The sequence below is a fragment of the Acomys russatus genome, chromosome X (assembly GCF_903995435.1).
Source record: "Acomys russatus chromosome X, mAcoRus1.1, whole genome shotgun sequence".
Lineage (NCBI taxonomy): Eukaryota > Metazoa > Chordata > Mammalia > Rodentia > Muridae > Acomys > Acomys russatus.
Genome location: NC_067169.1, coordinates 65,517,022 through 65,532,645, shown reverse-complemented (window position 1 = coordinate 65,532,645; position 15,624 = coordinate 65,517,022). Strand labels below are relative to the sequence as shown.

The 15,624-nt window shown below is 34.7% G+C and overlaps 1 pseudogene; it reads left to right on the top strand.

Annotated features, from left to right (window-relative positions):
- LOC127185322 (eukaryotic translation initiation factor 4E-like) overlaps positions 1–12,098 on the top strand; it is a 73,597-nt pseudogene extending 61,499 nt beyond the window's left edge.
- Positions 12,099–15,624: the final 3,526 nt, after the last annotated feature.

Below are 15,624 nucleotides of genomic sequence, written 5' to 3'. Positions count from 1 at the left end.
CACATGCTGGCGAGGATGTGGAGAGAGAGGAACATTCATTCTCTGCTGGTGGGAATGCAAACTAGTACAGCCACTTTGGAAATCTATCTGGTGCTATCTCAGAAAAATGGGAATAGGGCTTCCTCAAGACCCAGCTATTCCACTCCTTGGAGTATACCCAGAAGATGCTCCAGCACACAACAAGAAAATTTGCTCAACCATGTTCATAGCAGCCTTATAATTTAATACCTCGTCAGTATGGATAAACAGCCTTAGTGTCCATCAGTAGACGAAGGATAATGGAAAGAAACTGTTGTACACGTACACTATGGATTACTACTCAGCTATTAAAACAAGGAATTCCTGAAATTTGTGGATAAATGGATTGAGCTAGAAATGATCATAATGAGTGAGTTAACCCAGAAGCAGAAAGATTCAAATGTGATATGCTCACTTTTATCTGCATACTAGCCCAAGGGGCATGTCCCATGAAAGCCTTCACTTACCAAGAAACTGGGACAGAGGGGAGGACATCCTATTGGGACTCTAAATGAGAGAAGCATGGGAGAATAGCAAAGTTGAAGGATCCAGAGGGTCCTGAAATCCTTCAAGTAGAACATTATGATAGGCAGATTTGGGCTCAGGGCTCCCACTCAAACTAAGGCACCAGCCAAGGACAATACAGGCAGTAAACTTTAAACCCCTACCCAGATCTAGCCAATGGTAAGAACATTCTCCACAGTTGAGTGGAGAGTAGGATATGACTTTCTCATGTACTCTGGTGCCTCACTTTTGACCATGTCCCCTGGAGGGGGAGACCTGGTGGCACTCAGAGGAAGAACAGCAGGTTGCAAAGAAGAGACTTGATACCCTATGAGCATATACAGGGGGAGGTAATCCCCCTCAGGAACAGTCATAGGGGAGGGGAATAAGGGAAAATGGGAGGGAGGGAAGAATTGGGCGATACAAGGGATGGGATAAGCATTGAGATGTAACAAGAATAAATTAATAAAATAATTAAAAAAATAAATAATTTCTTCTCAGAAGTTATTATATCTTGTTAGAGTAACAGCTAAATAATACAGAATATTGCCATCTAAAAGTTGGTTATTTTCCTTTACTGTATACGTGAAGATGTGGAATAGTTATTGATATTATTCCACAACAGGATTTTGTGAAAATTCAGATTACCATGCTTGAGACAATGAACAATGTTGTAATCAGAGCTTAATAGGTGAGTACTCAAAATATAGGAATTTTAATGGAGTATAGTCATCAAAGGTTATGATTATGTAAAGTTTCAGATGAAAATGAGAACAGTATTACGAAATGCATGGCAGACATAAAGGGTATGTTAGGAATCATTGAGTATAAAAGAGGCTTTCTCACCTTATATGGGCTTAAAATTAGGGTATGGGACAATCACCATGCCACATTAGCCCAGTGGATTTCAGCTTTTGTGAACTGAAAGAATGGATCTATAAAATAAAGGTGAGCTTCAGAAAAGAATTTAATTTTATTATAGTTGATAGATTAAGAGAAAGAACATGCAAGCAGAGGTCCCTTGTAGCAGAAGCAGCCCCATGGATGTATTGCCACTGATGGTCTTCTTTTATGGGTAAGTATAGCTTTACTGGATTGAGAAGTGGGGGATGGGAAAAAAAGATCATTCCATTTTCTCATCCATAAAGCAATCATATACCACTCACTGGAGGGTCTGCACTAGAGTTACAAGGAAAGCATCAAATAGCAAAAAATTACTAAAGAATGGATGCATAGAGGAAAGTAGAGTATGTACATCTACAATTTTAAGATCAAAGTTTAAGTTACACACAAGGCTTCTTAAAGTCATTCAGAAATAACTCATTGTTTTTCAGTCAAATGAAAGCATTTCTAGAAATCCAAAGATTCTACATTCATCTGAAAAGAAGCTAAAAATAGTTAGATATTACCAGAAAAATCTAGATCGTGGCAGTGAAAAACAGTGTTATTCAACATGGGCCCACAAGTTTCTGCAGTAAATTTATAAACACTACATGTCACAATAATCAGAAATATAGAAGTGATCTATGAGATCATTAAAAATAAAAATAAGTATTGAAGAATGGGAGGCTTGGAGGCAACAGGATGTAGGAAATATGAACATTTGAGGAAGAATTACTAAATCAGAATGGCACACCGGAGAAAGAGAGGCAGGGATTTAGGAGATGCAACATGTATTTTACATAAGAATGGAATATGTACATTTATCTTGTAATTTCTTCAATGATGTATGTTTATAACATTTATATTTAATACTATAAGTTAAAAAATCAGAAAAAGTTTTAAAGTCAAGTAAAAAAGAAAGAATATAAGCAGCAACAACAAAAAGCTGTGAGACTGAATGTTTTACTTACAGGAAGAAGGTAATTAAACCACTCAGATATAAAAATGTGTTCCATTTCATCAAAAAAGAGGCCTGACTCAGAGGACAAAAATCAAGAGCTGAGAGAAAGTAATGAATACACCAGTGATTCCAAGGCCCCAGGGAGTTAAATAAAGAGACAAAGATGCACAGACCATGGATTATACTCTGAAACACATCCAACATTTTCTTGTATCTGAAATGCTTGGGCCTGTGATTTCTCTCTTTCTATTTTCTCCATGCTTGAACTCTATGGTCTGCTATAATTATTTGCTAATACTTATTCTAGCATTGTGTGCTGAGAGTAGTGGTAAAAAATAATGTACCTCTTTCATTTTGTATGTTCTTAGCTGGAGAAACATTAGTCCCAGGTACTTGGTTTCTACCTTTACACACAAAACAGGTCGTGAAATTTTGAAAGCTGAAACAAGGCAACTTAAGGGAGATTTTAGCTTACTTTACTTTAGATTGCAGCATTTATATTTCAAAGGTGATATTTTGGACATAAGTGGAATGCTGGGTTTTGTTGACTGTCAAACTGAGAGGATCAAGAGGTGACTTAGGAATCAAGCTTAAGGCTGTGCCTCTAAGGAACTACCCAGATTATGTAGTTAATTGGAGTGGGAAATCATCTCTTAACTTAGGTTGCACCATTCCATAGGATGGAGTCCTAGACTGAGTAAAAAAAGAAATCAAGCCAAGTTCAACCATTCTTTTCTCATTGTTTGTATATACCATGTGACCTCAAGTACCTGTCACCATGATTTTTCTCCTTGATAGACAGTACTCTTGAATTGTGTACCAAAATGAACCTGTCCTTCTGTAAGCTGCATTTGTTAGGTGTTTTGTCGCAGATATGAGACTAACAAGTAGATGTGTGATGAGATCAAAATATAAGGAATTTAAGAGGCAGTAAATTTATTTTTGAATGAAGACCAGAAATAAATCATGTAAAAAAGATCTCTGCTACCTGATATCAGTCTTGCTTTCATGTTATATAGAAAAATGAATTTATAGACCTAATTAAATTGTTGATTAACTGATCTTACAAAAATAAGAGATAATATGAATTGGCCTAAACAAATTGTTTCAGAAAAATGTTTTACTACCATTTGTAAGATGGGAGATGAAGTATCTTGAAGTATGGAGCCAAGCCGAGAAATATTCACTTGGAATAATATATCATTTCTATTAGCAGGCAAGCACTAATGATTCCATTATAAATTAATAAAATAACCAAATTAAATTGACCTTTTTTGATTCTGGAGCTGTAATAGTCATTTTAATCCTTCTGCTTACAGAAAAACAGGAAAATTTTGCTTTTTGTTTTCCTATTCATTTATTTTTCTTAAACTCACTTCAATTGCATTTTTCCTCCACTAGACTTTCTAAGAACCCCCAGTATTTTGATATTAAATTCAATAACCAATTTTCTCTTCATCTTTTCTAACTTAACAGTGATGTCTTACACAGATGCTACCAAGTGCTTTAGGCTCATCACTGTTTTAGTTACTCTTCTGTTCCTGTGATTAAAATTGTTCTGAAAGACAGCAATTTAAGTAAGAATTTATTTTTGCCTCACAGTTCAAGACACAGTCCATCATAATGGAAAGTCTAGACATCAGAATCTTGACACACTGGTTGTGTCATATATATAATCAGAAAGTAGAGAATGAAGCATGCATGCTGTTGTTTAGATCCCTTTCTTTACTTACATCAGAGACCAATATCACAGTGGGCAAGGATTTCCACTTCAATCAATGTAATAAAGGTAATTTTCCTATCCCTAGGAATCGTTGAGATTCTTAATCACACTGGAACACTGTGAGATGCTGATCCCACATCAAATGCTAAGAGAACACTATAGAATACCTACCTTATTTTTTGTTTCACAAAAGAAGTTGAGCAAAGTTCAGATATTCATCTATTAACATTCATGACAGTTTGACAGCTGCTCTTGTGAGAGTGACATTAAATTCTTAGAATTTTGTGTATTCTTTGTGTAAGAACATATTGCAATTTAGTGTCCAGAGACAATGCTAAAAATAAAATAAGGATACATTGCTGCTGACTTTTTGAAGTTGGGCTTATATGTGCAAAATGATAAATGACAAAGACATGCAAGGAAGGCAGCAAATGGCATTGGATGTCTTTTGTTACATAGACCTTGGATATTTTCTTTTTTATCACTGCATTTGTGATATCAGTAGTTTTGTTATTGCAATCAGTACCATGAATACAAATTCCTTCTTGTTCATATCTCATATCTAGTACATCATGAAATTTGGTACTCCCATAAAATAATCAAAATTTCCTATTTCAGAAGCTGTAATATTCTTAAAGAAATAAGTTACACTGGATGTGGCAGTTTATACTTGAAATGCAAACACAGAAAACTGAAGCAGGAAAATTAAGTTTGGGCTAACCTCAAGCAATCCATAGATTTAAAGTCATGTCATTACCAAAACTTTTCATGGTTTCTTATCCTACTCAGAACATAAACCAGTATGTTTTTTATAAAATATAATATCATGCATAATTTATATTTCCTTGTTATTACTACCATTTATTAGATATAAATTAATATATGCTTTAGTCCAAAACCTGTACCGTAAACCTTTATGTAAAGCATATTACCACAAAGCTATGTTTTCTTTACTCCTATAGTCCTATGTTCCATATTTTGCTATGTTTGTCATATATTTGAGTCCTAATAGTCATATATAATTTTATATTAATTTTATGTAACCTGTGGATACTTTATATTTATGCACTTATATGACAACTTCATAATTGTTCACATTTAGGTACTGTTTTAAGAATGATTTATTAAGGATCTACTATGTTTAAATGAAGTTAATGATGTTCAATAGACATATTTTAATGACATAGAAAAACAAAATATAAAACAAAATATAATATTCAGACAAAATCTTACTTAGGAAGAACTCACTTAAGACTTAGGAAACATCAGAGAAAAAGAAAGCAGAATGATTGTAAGAACTAGAGGATCAGGTAGGGATATCTGATAATGAATAGTGTTTTCTACACATGGCAAGAAGCTATACCCATGAAATATGAAAAACATTGTCAGCTAAACAACTCCTGGACAATGATAACACCAGTCACCATGTTAGCACAAATGAAGAAACTTTCATAAGTTCCTATCGAAAGTGGAAGTTTCAGCTTTCTCTTAAAACTCCTTTGTGTCTTGTGAATATGTTTTTTGTTTTGGGCCCATGTGTGGGGTGTCAGATATGTGAATTTTTTTCCATCATTGAAAACAGATTTGTACCTTTGTTAGCTGAAAACAGATTTATGAAAGGGTGTAAAATGTTTTGCTGGAAGCTGCCTTGTTCGAGGGGTGTGGTTCTTTCCAGCTGGAGAACATCCTTGTGTCGCCTCTGTGAAGGGATAAGTAGAAGCACACAGGATTTAGAATGCATTGCTTTGCAATGGTTCACAATGCTTCACTGGTCTTCATTTTTCTACACTTCACAGAGAAAAATGCTCTAGAGAACTTCGCATGGCATTCTGGTTGAGTCTTGCCTCTCCTGCTGACTTATGCTACTTTGGTGGAGAATTGCTGCTTCCTCTGATTCATGCCAATTTGGCTGAATCTTGTTGTTTCTACTAAGTTGTGCCTCTCTGGATTTTTGTTGCTGTTTTCTAGTCTGCTGGTATCCTGACAACAAAGACTGGACTTGTCTAAAGAGGGCCACAACTCACTTTCCTACTAACCTACTTCTCCCCTACACTAGATAGGTGAGTCAGGAGGGAGATAGAAGCAATTAAGAACCCTAAATAAAGTAGGTTTTTGAAATATCTAAGCCTACATCAATCTGTAGATGAAGAGTTACAAGAAATAATGATTGTTACAAAAAGGAGAGACAATCTTCTCTACAGGTGGATCTCCTAATAAATTATCTAATCCCAAAATCTCAGCCTTCAATACATATGGTCAACACAAAGTGAACTCAGCAGGTTGCATGTATAAATGTTTGTGTCTATGTATGTAACAATAATAATTAAAGAATGGAGGCCAACTATATTTTAGCATCAAAAAAACAAAAATACAAAATAAAAAACTCAATCAGAAAAACCTTGCTTTTAGCTCTATGGACATTATTTTATTGACAGTATTTCTAAAAGGCTAATAAGTCATATTTAGGAGATAATAAACCAATCCTTTCTAAGGAGAGTCTAAATATAGATGAGCAAAAACTGGTATATTTAAGTTCACTGGCATTTCTCTATGTGACATCTAGTATGATTTTTTTACATTGTTCCTGAAGGAAGAAGTCTGCTGTATGCTATCACATTTCGACTGTGACTAGTAAATTGTTGTCGGTCATGAAGTGACCTGTAGTATGCTTGTCTCTTTGCTACAACAAACCACACTGAATAGGATTCCTAATGTACTATCCATTTGTCTTAAAAAGATGATTTCCACAAAATCACCCTCATGCTACATTTTTGACCAGTGATGATTTGAGCTATAGAAAGTAATCACAAGTTGTTGCTTAGGCTTTCATTTCTATCAAAAGATTTTATACAGAAGCCAAAGTGGTAAATACTTTAGCAGTTGGATAAACTAAAGAGGATTTTTAAGCAAAAATATCCCTTTGCTTTATCCTTTGATGTGAAGAAGAACAGGGGGAAGATGAGAATTTAGACAGTGGAACTTTCTCAGTACATCTATCTATAGTCAGTAGAATAATTTTTTTTAATTCTCTAAACTTTGCAGTTAAGGGAAAAAGTAGAAAACAGAAAAAAATGAGATTAAGTGTCCCAAGGAAGGTACCCCAGGGAAAAAAGTATTCAGTTTTTCACAAACATCCTTCACAGAAAACAAAAACAAGCATCTCTGAAGTTTTAGTATTCCTTCTCACTACGGCAGTTTAGCACTCTGTATAATATATAATATATATATATATATATATATATATATATATATATATATCTTATGAAAGAAATATCTGAAATATAGTGCATGTTGAAATTCATATTCAGAAATATATTTCATTTATCAGTGGCAGGGCCAGTGAAGTAATGAAGCAAACAATAGTGAATCTGTGATGATCTTTGGAAAGTGAGCCTAATTTTGGAAGTTAGTGGAACACTAAGCTAGAAATATCCTTTGCCAGTTTTGTCATTTGTTTACTTTGCATTTTCATGCCATAATAACAAAAAATTGCAAAACTTTTATGTTTATTTATTTTTTTTTAATTTTTTTATTAATTTATTCTTGTTACATCTCAATGTTTATCCCATCCCTTGTATCCTACCATTCCTCCCCCCCCCCATTTTTCCATTATTCCCCTCCCCTATGACTGTTCCTGAGGGGGATTACCTCCCACTATATATTCTCATAGGGTATCAAGTCTCTTCTTGGCTACCTGCTGTCCTTCCTCTGAGTGCCACCAGGTCTCCCCCTCCAGGGGACATGGTCAAATGTGAGGCACCAGAGTATGTGAGAAAGTCATATCACACTCTCCACTCAACTGTGGAGAATATTCTGACCATTGGCTAGATCTGGGATGCCATAATGTATTATAAATGTATCCATTAAGATTGAATTGCACAGCTCTGAATTTTGAGTGGTTGTGGTTTTCTATGTTAGACTTCATCTGTTTTAAAGACTTGTTTCTTTGATGAGGGTGAAGAGACATGACAGGAATATATTCACTCTAAAAATAGGCATTGAAAAAGGGAGTTATGGTTGTGAGCCTAGCCTTTAACGGCTGAGCCACGGGGGTGGGGGAGGGAGGAATGGGAGGATACAAGGGATGGGATAAACACTGAGATGTAACAAGAATAAATTAATAAAAAAATTATTAAAAAAAAAGTGAACAGAGAAGGAAGCAAAAAAAAAAAAAAAAGAAAAGAAAAAGGGAGTTATAAATCTATTATAAGTAATCTTAAATATTTTCAAATAAAATAATACATGGTAAACTGTAAAGGGTACTCATTGAATTAACAGATGTATTTGAATAATATATAAATATAGAACATTAAATAGAATGAATAATTTAGATCAAATTCCTTTAAGAAAATAATCAATTAAAATGGTTGTTGTTGTTGTTTTGGTTTTTGAGACAGAGTTTCTCTGTATAGACTTGACTGTTATAGAGCTTACTCTGTATGCCAGTCTGGCTTTGAACTCACAGATATTGGCCTACCTACACTTCAGCAGTTCTAGGATCTAAGGCATAAGTCACTACAATCCAGCAAAGAATTGTTTTTTTAAAAATAGGAATTTGGATATTAAGCACAGATATATTTAGTAGTCATTTATTAATAACAGTGATTAGAAACGAGAACTACTTGTATCTACAAAAAATAACAATGTGGAAATTAAAAGGAAATATAAAAGAACCTAAATACAATATAAAATTAGTGGTGTTAGGTGTTTACAGAAAAGAACAAGCATCAGCAAAAAATTCAGTAAGAGACAGACAATTAATGCTTCATGCCTCCCTGTCAAAAGAGAGTTCACACATTTAGCTTCATCTTAGCCTCAACTCGGAGAGGCATTGATAATATATAGATATATGACTGTGGCTGGGTTCAATCAAATTTTGTGGCCACATATATTTGATTTTAACACATTTCATCTGCTAACAAATATCTCTTGCCTTCTTCTTCTTCCTTGTTTTTCTTTTTCTATATTTTAAAGCATTTCATAGTATCTTTATTAAGTCACAAAGAGATATAAAAATAGAGTGAAAGACATTTAAACTACCCCATCTCAATTTTCCCACCTATCATAAGAAATAATCATAACTATATGAAAACAGCTAGGACAAATGAAATAAGATACTGTACCAACCTCACCTGTCAATCTATCAAAGTTAAATATTATACCTGCATAAATACATTAAAGAAAAAAAAAACCTTTTTTTCACACTATTTGACTATACTCTGTACACTGTTTCAAATTGTTCTCTCGTAAATATATAAATTTTTGTCTTTCTACATCTAAAATGGTGCTGGGGCTTTAGATGCATCAGATCCTCACAAGTTGATGCATCAAAATATTTGGCTTAAGAGAAAATCATTTTCTCCTTCAATACTCAATATCAAATAGTATGCCCCAGTAAACTCAGCCTTCAGTAATTATAGAAGATATTAGCCACATGGTCAGCTAAAAATAAAGCTCTGTATCTATTTTAATTTTTATTTAACCATCCATTTCAGAGCACTGTCGGGAGCCTTGTGGTAAGGGGAGGATAATTGGTAAGACAAGGAATTAGGCTGAAGAAAAAAATTTCAATACTGCAATTTGAGTTCTAATACTCAATATTTCGCTTCAGAGTAATGCAGTTACTATTACTAAAGTGCTTGATCAAGAATATTTGTATTTATAAAATAATTTCATATTTACATACTACTCTATTTTATATTTATAATAATAATTTCATATTTACATACTACTCTATGGATACAATGAAACACATAACAAAATTTTCAGATTGAGATTTAGATGTCTACAATTATGATATACAGAAGACTTTACAAAGTTTTTACTTGGTACCATCTACCCAATTTTTGAGGTCTCTAAACATTATTTTACATGCTTGTTCCAAAGTTCCTAAATTTAAAAATTACTTTTTCAAATATATTTCAAAGATTCAAGATGTCTAAACATTGGTTTAAGATAATTTGAGCTCAGTTAAAACTACATTTTTTTTTTTTTGCTCTTATCCTTTTTCTCTCTCATCTCCTGCTCACATTTCTCTTACCTCTCTCCTTCTTACAAAATCTCTCTCTCTCTCTCTCTCTCTCTCTCTCTCTCTCTCTCTCTCTCTGGGTTTCCACTCCTCCACTCTTTCCTTCTCTCCCCATGCTCATACTGTAAAACTTATAGATCTAATATCTGTTGCTCGCATCTTATTTCCTTATTTTTTAAATTATTAAATTGGTGCCGTGATTCAGTATGAAACCTTAAGGGCCATAAATCCTATCTCCCTTTATCGTTCACAACAAATTCCTGTCTCTAAGTATTCAAACTGCTCTCCTACTTCTTCCTGCTGCCACTGGCTGGAACTCAGACTAATCTAGCCATGTTTGCTTCTAGCCACCTGTGAAGAAACCTTTCTGACCAGCTTTTCAAGACTGCCACTGAGTATCCTGCCAGGCTTCATAAATCCAGGACATCGCCAAAGCAGCTACCCACAGTTGCCCTAGTCCAACTTCACAGATCATGAAAGCTGGAACTACATTGCTTCTCCTAGCCACAGACGTTCTCACACCCTGGATAGCAAATACAGTAGTCTACTCTTCCAAGACTTGCCCAGCATTTCAGACCTTTTATCTCCCTGTCACCTCCCTACTGTCAGCAGGAAGCAGTCAAAGACATTGATTACTTCACCTCTTATCCATTTACAAAAGGCTAAAATGACGTACTCTAGACCCAGGACAAATAGCACCAGGCTCTCCCAACACTCCACATCCTTATCTGCTACAGGACATGGCTGACATATCCTGCCTTCTACTTTGAACTTTCAGGACAAAGTTTTTCCTTCCTCTTCACCATATCATTTGTACATTTTGTTGCTATTGCTTTCTCTCTCTTTTCTCCCTTACCTACATTTAAATACCTTAAATTACCTTACATAAAAAACAATCAAACATTTCTCATTTTTTTATTATAGAAAAATTGAAGAATGTTAAGATTCTGCTTTAGTATGCCTACCTGAGATGTCATTGCCTACCTACCATGGAGTTGTGTCCTTGCCCAGTATAAAAAACAATAGACCCACCTTGTCCTGCCCTCTTACCACTTCTCTTTCTCAGCGCTCCAGCGGCTTACTCTCTTTCTTCCTATCCATATCACTCTGTGTCTCTCTCTCTGTGTCTGTCTGTCTCTCTCTCTGTCTCTCTCTCTCTCTCTCTCTCTCTCTCTCTCTCTCTCTCTCTCTCTCTCTCTTTCTCTCTCTCTCTCTCTCTCTCTCTCTCGCTCTCTCTCTGGTACCCATCCTCTCCCTTTCCTTTTCTCCCCATGCTCATAAATAAAACGTCTCCATATAAATAAAATAAAATTAGATTTTTCGAGATTGATCAAAGAAGGTGATTGTGGAACCGAATACCACCCCTACCACTAATCTCCCACCTGCGGAAGAGGAAAAAACAGAATCTAATCAGGACATTGCTAACCAAGAGCACTATATCAAACACCCTCTACAGAACAGGTTTGCACTCTGTTTTTTAAAAAATGATAAAAGCAAAACTTTGCAAGAAAATCTTCTATTGATGTCTAAGTTTGATACTATTGAAGACTTTTGGGCTGTATACCACCATATTCTGTTGTCTAGTAATTTAATGCCTGGCTGTGACTAATCACTTTTTAAGGATGGTGTTGACCCTATTTGGGAAAATGAAAAAAACAAAGGGGGAGGATGATGGCTAATTACATGGAACAAACAGCAGAGACGAAGTGACCTCAATCGATTTTGGCTAGAGACACTGCTGTGTGTTACTGGAAAATCTTGTGATGACTACAGTGATGATATATGTGGAGTTAATCTTAGAGCTAAAAGTGCTAAGATAGTAATAGGGACTACTGAATGTGAAAAGAGTCACAGTCACACACATAAGGAGTGTATACAAGGAAAGGTAAGGACTTCCTCCGAAGATAGTGATTGGTTATCGGTCCCATGCAGACAAAGCTACAAAGAGCGGCTCCATCACTAAAAATAGGTTTGTTGTTTAAGAAGACACCTTCTGAGTATTCTCACAGGAGACTGTGTCACACAATCAAGATTGGGAGCTGAACCAAAGCCTCATCAGAGCAGAGTGCACTGCATTGAATTAGATTCCATCTAAATGTTGCTGAGAAATATGAGAAGTCTCATTCACCTTTGTCTTGTACTTCTGTGTTCATTCTTACCCCACCCCATTTTTTGCTAGTCTGTACTGTCCAAATCAAAGAATTACAGTATAGATCATTCTAGAATCTGCAGTTGTGTTCCTGGCCCACTCTTTAACAGTCAGTGAGAAGTAGCATTGCACACACATTTATTTCCACCGTGTTCAGAAAAAGAACTTGCATTTCTATTTACCTTAGTAGGAAAAGATCTCTTTCTGCTCCATTCCCCAAAGGAACAAATTTTGCTGGTGTGAGAGTCTGAGTACAGCTTTCTAGCAGCCTTCTGTTTCCTTTCACAGCATTGTCCTTGCTGTCCTCTTGGTGATGGCTGCTAGACTTTAATTTATTTGCTTCCCTGCTTGATAACATTAGGAATTCTGATTTCAGTTTTCCCATTTGTTTTGTTTTTTTTCCTCATGTAACATTGGTAAAGGATCCAGGAATATGACAGAAAGTTGCAATAAACATTATACTTGTGCTTTCTTCGGCAATTTTTAGTTAAATAAAAATCTTTGCTAAAAATTTATGCATTTCATTCAAATCAGTGATCTATGTCTTTGTGATCCCTAAACATAATTGTGGACTATAAGAATGTGACAGTATAATTACATTCCTAACTAGAATTAGTATCTCTGCTTTCATATCATTATCCTGTACTTTAACACTTTGCATTATTTTGGTTATTTTGCTTCGGTTATAATTGTTCAAGTAGAAAAGAAGTCCCATTCATATAAAGACAGTGTACAAAACTGTAAATAAAATGTGTACAGTGAATTGTCTTTTAGACAATAACAAAAAATTAAATTAGATTTTTCTTTTTGTCTATAACAAGACCTTTTATTACAAGTTTAGTGGAATTAAAAGTTGATGTGGACAAAAGATTTTTTTCTTATAACCTTGTTATCTTAGTAATAGAAAATCAAGGCAGTTTTCAGGCTAAATTTGTTTTTGTACAGGTACTAATAAGTACACACAGTCTACAGTTGCTAGAAAAATAAGTCACAGCTCTATCACTTAGGTTTATCTGTCACTTTATTACATAAAATTATCAACATTTGTCTATTTGAATCATTTAAACTCTGCTATTAAAAACAATCCAGAAATAATGGATAATAGGGACAGTTAACTAGATAGATAATTAGGTAGATGATAGATAGATCTATAGATAGGTAAATAGATAGATAGATAGATGATTGATAGATGTATTTGTATAGAGATTTATAGGTTGATAGATGATATATTTGTAAGTACACAATAAATGAGGATCTTTATTAATAGAATGGGTTTATGTGCTTAAAGAGGCTGAATTTTTCCTTGGCATGATATCTGCTAGCTATACATCCAGAAATGCTAGTAAAATGACTCTATCTTTGTCTGTATCAGTGGAAGCAAGAAAATTAACTGTATTACTCTATGTGAGGCTTAAATACCAAGATCCCCAAGAAGGTCATTGACTTAGCTCTCCAAGCTCAAAGGTCCCTGACCTGGAATTTTTTTTTATAGTAGTAGAGGAATCTTATCAACGCTACAAAAAATAGAGCAAAAGTCAATTTCTTTTTTATTAAATTTTTTTTTATTTTTATATAGACATTTATATTATTATACATATATACAATAAACTACCTACAGCAAGATGAGCCATGAAACATTCAGGAATTATATAAATTTTACGTTCTTAGTGTGTTGGCTTTTTGTATTTGGAAGTCATGAAGAAAACATCTTTCCTATCTTGGTGCATCTAAAATTCTGAATGTGAATCAATATCTATCATATCTCATCATTATCAACTTAAAACATCTATCTAGACCAAAAAACATCTTAACCTCTAAACAACTAAGCTTATTTGTAAAACTAAACCATTTGGACTTAAACCCCATCAGAGACTTGAGAAGGAAGACAATTGATTACCTGAGTATACACGTAGCATGATGAGGATCAAAGAACCTCCTTACAGATATTGCTTCAAATGTTGCAAAGAATCCACTGGGCAAAACATCCTCCTTTCTACCACAGACAGAATTCTGCCTACAAAAGGGCAAGCTTGGATGCAGACAGAGTCGACTTCCAAATTCTGCCAAGACAGGGTAAACAAGTCCTCAGTAGTTCCTACCTTACAAATATGTCTGCCAGATGTATTGGAACAGAAGGCTGAAGATGATGATCCAATGTTATAGTTTTTGGTGACTGTTCAGGTAGAAAACTGTGTCTGTCACCTTCTCATTTGGGAAGCTACTAACCTGCACTCCCTGTACTTTCAGGAATGTCAATTTCTTTTCTCTATTCTTTTAATTATCCATTTATCGAAATAGATGGTTACTCTCTATATAGGTAGAAAGCAGATCTTACCCATACCAATTAACATAGCAGCTTCTGGAAATAGAGTACTCTTTTACTTTTCTTATTGTTGTGACAAAATATCTGACAGAAACATTCTATTGAAGAAAAGACTTACTCTTAGCTGATAGTCTCGGAGGGTAAAGAAAGCATTTTGACTGAAATCTCTCTAGCTGTAGTAGTAGGGCCATAAGTCAGCATCTTCTCAAATGTTAGTAGATGAGGAAATGCAGAGAGAATAAATAGTAAAGCCGGGTTAGAATTTCCAGGCCTCACTGCTAATGACCATCCTCTAACAGAGAGGCCTCACTGCTTTTTAAAATTTGCAGAAGTCTCAGGCTAGTGTCAGCTGCTGGATAAACAGATAGCATCTGTTTTTGTCTAAGTCTATTCCTTATGTTCAGCTCTGGGATTTTACAAAAAGCTACTACATGGGATGCCCAGAAAAGCCTATTGAGCAATTCCTAGAGGATGAGATGTAAAAGATAAGTACTCTATCCTACCTTTCAGGTAGATAGTTCCCAGATTCAATCTACTCAGTTTCGTAGACAGTTCTAACTTGATGTGGTCTGTTAGCATAAAGCAATTACTAGTATGATAATACATCCTATTTCTGACCACCTTCTTTCCCTAATGCACTGTTCCTTATCATTTACATTATATCTCTGGAATCATTTCTAAAGATAGGAAATCATACCATAATTTTCATAAAGTCTTAGTCTTTCCTTTGTGTCTATGGGAAGCCAATATAGAATAGTGATAATCACTTTAAATAAATATATAGCAATTCACTATATATTCAATATGCAGAATATTACCAACTTAGACATATTTATAAACACTAGTATGATGATTTAGAAGCCACATCCTCTGATTGGAAATAGCACAATTATATTAAATAAGTTACTGTAAAACTTTCTTTTAAATGCATGCTGAACACATCTGGAAAATTGGGCTTCCCAAGAATGTTCTTTGAAAATCAGTGTACAGAGTCCCACATACTATGAATGTTGAAATGGATCAAAATAAATTATAC